Consider the following 6,151-nt stretch of genomic DNA (forward strand, 5'->3'; position numbering starts at 1 on the left):
CTTTCCCCCTTTCCGCCAGCAAGCATTCTCAGTGTGATTTGCCTTTCCACAGTATCCACAGGCCAATCAAGGAGTTACTGTTTGACCTTCTCGAGAAATTTCCTTTGATCCGATCTGACTTCCTTTCGTAGACCCTTCATCTAATGTTTCTAATGTCCAAGGTGGGCGAGGTATATGGTTCACTTTTTGCACTTTGGAGGGCATTATTTTTTCTCCAGATTCCTCAGGTATGCTGCTAGATGTACCTCTTTTCCGCGTTTGAAAGGCTTTTACTTGTGCTTTCGCATCCTCAATTCTTTGAGCCTTCTCAAGAGCCTCCGTAAAAGTATTTAACTTGCACCGCCGCTAATGCCTCCTGGATTTTCAAATTCAATCCCTGGATGAACCGTCTTACTTTTCGCCGTTCCGTGGCTACCAGTTCAGAAGCAAACTTGGATAGTTTCATAAATTTTGTTTCATATTCGGCCACACTTTGAGTTCCTTGTTGTAGCCCAATAAACTCCTCCTCTCTCCTTTCTTGGACTAAAGGTGGAAGGTATTTCTCGTTAAATTCTCTTATGAAATTCACCCATGTCCATGCAGTCTGTTCTCTCTCTCACTTTGCCCTAATAACGTTCCACCATGCTCGGGCCGGTCCTTCGATTTGTTTACTTGTCCTTGTTTAGTGTAGTTTAAAACTGTGAAAATATTAACCATGGCCTCTAACCATTGTTCAGCTATGTCCGGATCAGGCCCTCCAACGAATTTTGGAGGTACAAATTTTTGAAATCTCTCAAGAGCCTTATCCTCACCTATCTCCAGATTCTGGGGTTGGTTCACGGCCATTTGGCCTTGTTGATCCACCAGTCTTGCTAAAATCTGTGTCATTTGTTGTAATGCCGTTGCCATTTGATCTCCGGTTTCAACCCTCGGTCCTTGTTCTTGCTCAGCAACTGTTTCTCTTTCTTCTCTTGGTTCCCGGGCTTGCTTAGCTCCACGGCCACGACCACGTCCACAACTACGTCTTCCCTCCATACTTTTTTTTCCTCTCTCTCTTCTTTTCTTTCTAAAAGGTAATTTAAGAAATAAACGAAGTAAATTGACTAAAATCACAAGATCTAACGCACCAAATACGCAGAAAGATATATATACGACATAACACTCCATATATACAAAGGGACATATCAAGTTAGACAGATAATCAAAACCAGTCACTATCACACATGTAGGTATTAACATACCATAAACAAAAGTCATGTAGTAACGATACAAGGCAAATCAAGAGAAAAAGGTGATATCGTCCCAGTTTCAGGGAAAAGAACCCCGTCCGGTCTCTCACGTCACTTTCTATCCAACTAGACGTCCATTGACCTCTTGTAATCATTCTAGCCAAACAAAACCTGTTCCTGTTCCCAAAATGCAGGTCACAAGTACTTAGTATAGCCTCAACTCTGGAGTACTCGGGCATGAGAATCCGAAATAAGATAATTCACATCTCGAGCTGGCCAGTCCCAAGAGTAAACTATCTACAATCGAAATTCCTACCTGACGTACCTATCTATGATTTTCAGATACGATGAGAAAGATTTAAGACCTATAACATTTATGATTCATAGCTTATGTTCGAACGAGCACTGAGTCCATTATACATATTCACAACTTAGCCCAAGCTCACTCCGCGCTGAGACCACGCGATGCAGGTTCTGATACCAACTGTGACGGCCCCACCTCCCCCTAAGGCGAACCAAAGGGTTCGGCGGACCGCCTGTCCAACTCTCGTCGGGACTCACTCACTCACTACAGACAAAATAAGATAAAATCTCGAGGAAAAGTAAAACAAAACCAATTCCCAAACTTGAAACGCATACTTACATTCATTTCTTTCCCGAAATAAAATACAACCCAAATATAACAATAATTTTAAGTTCCCATACTTCCAATCCTTATTCGAGCACTAGAGCGAGTACAAGTTGCAATAAAATTCGAAAGGACTAGACGATGTTATTCTATACAGGTCTCTCGCCCTTGCTCGCATCCCCTGTAAGGAGAACAAAACTAACGGAATGAGCTAAAAGTCCAGTGAGGTCTCGTACGTACAATTAAAGCAATTAAACAAGACATTAATCAGATAATAACAAATCATTTAGAAAACATTCACAATATAAAGCAATGATAACACATTCATTAAAAGGATACATGCTCACATGGAGCCCTTCGTTCTTTCATTCACCTTTCATTCCCTTATTCCTCCAATCATTTTAAAATGCATTTTGTAAGTGAAAACCCCTCTATTGATATTGTCACTCGTTCATTCGTTTCTTTCTTCCCCCTTCTAGACATTGGTCAGACTCCATCCGACAACGTGGTAATACTCGAGTATACCAAACTTTCATCCAGGGTCACCAAATCGCCCGATCGAGTCCGCTTCTGGCTCGAGTCGACCGGCAACGAAGGGCAAGAGCTCAATTCAGCCACAAAGCTTACATTCATGCACAACTAGCGCATAATCAAATAATCATTGAAAATTTCACATTTATTTAGGTCGAGTGCGATAAAGTACACACTCGCCTAGCAAAACTCAATTTCAGCAATCATTGAAAACATTTAGCAGTTAATCAACATCCACAATAAGTCACATAGTCAATGGAAACATAACGTACAAAAAACACTCACCTATTTAAGCAAAATAACGTCCAAAATATTCGTCCGGGTGATACCCTCAATCACCAAGGAACCTTAATATAATCAAAAGAACACATTATACTTCAATCATCAAAAACCTAAGTGATTCAAAGAGAATCCAAAGACGTACTAGTGCAATATATAAATATGAGATTTAACGTAAAATGTGTACATTTAGATTTTGCGGCCGAGAAAAGGAAAATAAAGAAACCCTAAATGCATACCTAAAACCTCGCTTGATAAAATTAGGTTTTGCGGCCGAGAAACCCTAGGCAATTCTTATTTGTTTTGGAAAGAAAATGAGTAAACATTTGAAATTCAAAACTTGACATTTGTAACTAAGTATCATACTTAAAACGGTTGTCACATTCACCATGCGAAAATGTACAAGTTCAAATGGAATCTAGTTCAAGTAACACCATTAAAGTGGACCTACGTAAGTCTAAGAAAAGTAAGTCCAACACATCCCCAAATCACATTTCAAATCTCACTTTTACTTATTCAAACTTCAAGAAAATAAACGGACAGCATTTCCCCTTAATTTCTTCACTTTCCATCTTACAATCAAATACCAAATCTCATCCCAAGTCAAATACAATTTCACATACAAATCATAGGCGATAAAACACCATTCGGCATAACAACCACAATCGAAGCTATACTTATCGGATTGAAACGAATCTTATGGCATTTCGAAACCAAAACATAAACCTACATTTCTTATGAAGACCTCCAAAGCCAAATCATGCAGTTTCATGGTCAACAATGGAAATTCCCACGAAAACAGAAATCTGTCCGCGAAACAGGGTTCATGGGCAGTCAAGGGTATTTCGGTCATCTAACCATATCAAGCCATCATTCATGGCCAACCAATAACTATCATATAAAACAGAAAAATTCCAAAAAAAAAAGAAATTTATCTAACTCTACCTCAAACCATAAAATCTTCCATACAATAACATATTTAACCACCACAAACCACTAATTTGACATTAGCATGAACAAAGAGGAAGTTTGTAAGCAAAGTACCTTAACACCTCAAGAAAGATGATAACTTAGGATTTTTCTTTCACAAATCCCTCCACTATAAGCTTTAATCCTCCTTATCTAGCAACTTTGATGGTGTATTTTGCAACTTACTTGGTTAGAACTCAAGATTGAAGCAAATTGAAGTTGGCAAATGAAGTTTTCTCCCTTGGTTTTTCTCTTCAAGAAGCTCGGCCAAGAAGGTAAAGAATGAAGCAAAAATTGGTCAAAATTAAGGTTTTAGTAAAGGTAAAAAAAGTTAGGCAAATCCAACTTCCAATCGTGTCGCGACACATGGCACTTTAAATATTTCAAACTTATCTTCTTTCTTCCAATGGTTAATCTATCTAGCTAAGCTCGAATTACCTCCTAGTACCTTATAAAATAATATCTCTGAATAAAAATTCAATTAATCGCCAAAAAGTTTATCGTACTAAACGCACTAGCGGGTCCCACGTCTAGAATGCACTTCAAATTAACGTACACTAACTCATACTAGGAAAAATAATTTTAAAACTATACTTACTTATAAACATGCATCGAAAATTTATATTTCCAAGGAAAGTATAAAATGTAGGCAGAAAAATAAAATAATGCTGAGCAAATGTGAAAATTTTTGGGTTCTCACAGTTTAGGCGCGCCCACGTGCAACCATTAGATGTTTTTTACTAGAAAATCTTCATTTAAGCACTTTTCATTCTCGCTTCTGAAATAAGGACAAAATACCAAATATAAGTAGAAATCGACAATTAAAACAATATTTGGTTAAAATCAAGGGAAAAATAATTATAAATTTAGCAACAAATTATGTCCTATCAGCCAACGAGGGAGTTATTGAATAAAACAAGAGTGCTGGTGTAATCTCATCAAGTTTTTGGCATCGTTGCCACGAAACACGGCAATATTAGGATCGAACAATTTTATTAATCTAGACTTTGATTGTAGTGAGAGTTTGTATATAAGTTTTGGTATAAATGATTACTATTATTAAAGTGATTGCATTTATATTGGGTAAAATTCATCTTGATTTATCTTCTTGGCTTTTTGTAGTGTATGCACTGAGTCTTAAGGACAATTGTATCGCTAGAGCTAAAAATTGAGAGGACTTTTAGGAGAACAAAAAGGTGTACACTACAAGATAACACGAAAGATTAACAAGGAGAGACACTTTACATTGAATTTCTCCAAATAGAGCAAATGGCACAAGAGATTAATAAAGGAGCATTAAGGGATTTTGTATTATCAGGATGCAATGGTCTACAAACAAGCATCACACAATCCACGGTAAATGCTAATAACTTTAAAATTAAACCTACACTAATACGAATGGTGCAGCAATTTCAATTCGGAGTAATGCTACCGAGAAACCTAACTCTCATTTAGTCACTTTTCTTAAAATTTGTGATACCATTAAATTTAATGGGGTTAGCGAACATGCAATTCAGTTGAGATTGTTTCCATTTTTACTGAGGGAAAAGGCAAATTTGGTTAAATTCACATCCACCTAACACTTTCACTAGTTGGAATAACTTGTCTCGCTCATTCTTAAACAAATATTTATCACCAACAAAAACTACTAAATTAAGAATGGATATAGCTAGTTTTTGCCAGTAAGAGGAAGAATCTTTATATAAAGCATAGGAGCAATTGAGGGAGTTACAACAAAGATATCCACATCAACGTTTTTCCGATTGGCTCATCATGAGGACATGCTACAATGGATTAAATTTCACTATAAAAACTTATGTAGATGCTGCAGCAGGAGGAGTATTAATGGATAAACCCAAGCCACGAATTGATTGAAAAAATGGCCATGAATATTATCAATGGACTAACGAGAGAGGTAACACTAGAAAAGTGACATGTACGTTTGAACTTGATAGTCTTAATTTATTGAATGCCAAGATGGACAATGTGAAAAGATGTTAAAGGCACTTGTGACTAATGTTGGTTCTAGTTTGAGTTCACATGTTAATATGAGTTGTTGTACTATGTGTGGAAGAAATCATGATAATTCTAGTTGTATGAATAAACAGATGCAGTTTGTTAATAACTACTATCAACCTCCATAAAATACCCTTACTCGTGTACATCCTGGGTCTAGAAATCATCCAACTTTTAGATGAAGGGATCAAGTAGACCAACCAAGACCACAAAATCCATTAGGTTTTCAATCAAGACCTATGAATATGGAGACTAAGCTTGCTTGGAAGCTTGCTATAGAAAAGCTAGCCAATGCTATAAATGATAAAATTGATAGGTTAGCTAGTGCAACTTTTGAGAGATGTGAGAGAATTGAGAGAAGATTGGACCAACTTAATACAATGCATAGAAATATTGAGATCCAAATAGGTTAAATGGTTGGTGCCTTGAATCCTAGGAATCCAGGGGGAGCTACCCAACAAAGTCGAAACAAACCCGAAAGAGCATGTCAATGCAATAAACCTTAGAAGTGGTAAGCAAT

The 6,151-nt window shown here is 37.1% G+C and overlaps 1 non-coding gene across 1 annotated transcript; it reads right to left on the reverse strand.

Moving 5' to 3' along the window:
• Positions 1 to 5,265: 5,265 nt before the first annotated feature.
• Positions 5,266 to 5,372, reverse strand: LOC113781763. Its single transcript, XR_003469669.1, has one exon. It is a non-coding gene; the product is annotated as a small nucleolar RNA R71 (small nucleolar RNA).
• Between the last annotated feature and the right edge of the window lie 779 nt (positions 5,373 to 6,151).

This window comes from Coffea eugenioides, chromosome 8, assembly GCF_003713205.1.
Source record: "Coffea eugenioides isolate CCC68of chromosome 8, Ceug_1.0, whole genome shotgun sequence".
Lineage (NCBI taxonomy): Eukaryota > Viridiplantae > Streptophyta > Magnoliopsida > Gentianales > Rubiaceae > Coffea > Coffea eugenioides.